The following is a 1681-nucleotide window of genomic DNA, read 5'->3' as shown; positions in this document are numbered from 1 at the left end:
CTTTGAATCTTGTTTCTGTCTTCCAATGTGTTAGCTATTTTGTGTCATCCACAGATTTGATAAGTATTCCCTATACTCCCTCATGCAAGTCATTAATAAAAATGTTAAACAGAACTGGGCCCAGGACTGAGTCTTGTGGCACCTCACTTGTTGCCTCCTCCCAGTTTGAGGAGCTATTGATAAGCAATCTCTGAGTAGGATTCTGTACTATAGTTATTCTATCCAGCCCATATCCAAAGTCATCTTGGGAGCATCATTGTCTTAGAACTGCAGAGCTGGAGGAGACCCTATGGATCATCAAGTCCAGCCCCTATCAAGGAGACACAGTGGGGAATCAAACTCCCAACCTCTGATTTCACAGACAGACGTCTAAACCACTAAGCTATCCAGCAGATTATAATGCTTGCTTTTTGAACAGCAAAAATAGTGGTGAATGCTCTACCAGCAGGAGCACAGCTGTGAAGATCCTAGAGTCCTGCAGCCTCAGGCAGAAAGCTATACTGTTAGAACTGGGGGAAAAGTCTTTAGCAAACTATCAGTCAATTGACAGATAACAGAAATAACATATTCTGTTTCCATATGTCTGACAAACTCCATGACAGCTTACTTTAAAATATAATAGTTAGTATTTAAGGTGCCACATGTTTTTGTCTTGTTTTGTTTTGTTTTCTTTGGATTTTGCCAGAAATAACAAAACAAGACTTTCTTACGTCATTTCCCAAGACTTCTACAGTTTGTGCCAGAAGCTTGAAAAAAGTCAAGTTTCACCCTTTCTTTGCATTAAAATAATAAAATGGTTAGAAAATGAATAAACTGCCAACTTGGAAAAGATTCCAAAGTAATAGGTGCATGAAGACAGTAACTGATTGATTGGTTGGTTGATTTAATATAGCCCACCAATTAGCTCTGCCTATTCCATTTCTCATTTTGAACAACAACATGACACAAAGGAGCAGAAACAGTTTCTCAGATTTCAGTACAAAAAAGGAGGACAAGACATTTGAATTAAATGTGGTGCGAGAGCTCCCATACCAGCTATACTACTCCTAGAACCTTGGATTGGTCTTCACCTTAAGACAAATATCCATCCATCCATCCATCCATCCATCCATCCATCCATCCATCCATCCATCCATCCATCCATCCATTCATATCCCACCCATCTAGTATCAGAGCAGTACTCTGAGTGGCTCAGAACAATTAAAATACCACGACCCAATGTCACCCAAGACATACATTAAAAAGAACCAAGAAACATTTAAAAAAACCCAGGGTATCCCAAAATAGGGGGAAAATAAGATTAGTTCATGGACCCGCAATGAGTCAATTGACTGCTCTTGATCAGTGAAATAATGGAAATGGAAACCATGACAGATCTAAGGTATGTGGTCATTACCTAGGAGTTTTAATTGCCCTCAAAGGCTAGTTGTGCCTTTCTTGATGTTAGTAAACTGTGCTATTTGTATTCCCTCTGACTTTTGAGTTAATAAGGCAGTAAAAGCAGTTCATTAACCTCAGCCAGAGCAAAGTGAGGTTGTTTCATGAGTCACAATGCCAGCAATTTCACATATGTGATTAACCAGGCATCACAAAGAAGGACATGTATCTAAATTAATTTTATGAAAGGTCTGTTTGCACTCAGGCAGATGCTGACTATTATGGTGGAAATCCTGACATTCTG

The sequence above is a fragment of the Pogona vitticeps genome, chromosome 4 (assembly GCF_051106095.1).
Source record: "Pogona vitticeps strain Pit_001003342236 chromosome 4, PviZW2.1, whole genome shotgun sequence".
Lineage (NCBI taxonomy): Eukaryota > Metazoa > Chordata > Lepidosauria > Squamata > Agamidae > Pogona > Pogona vitticeps.
The sequence above is the reverse complement of the archived record's forward strand: the minus strand, read 5'-3'. Positions refer to the sequence as shown.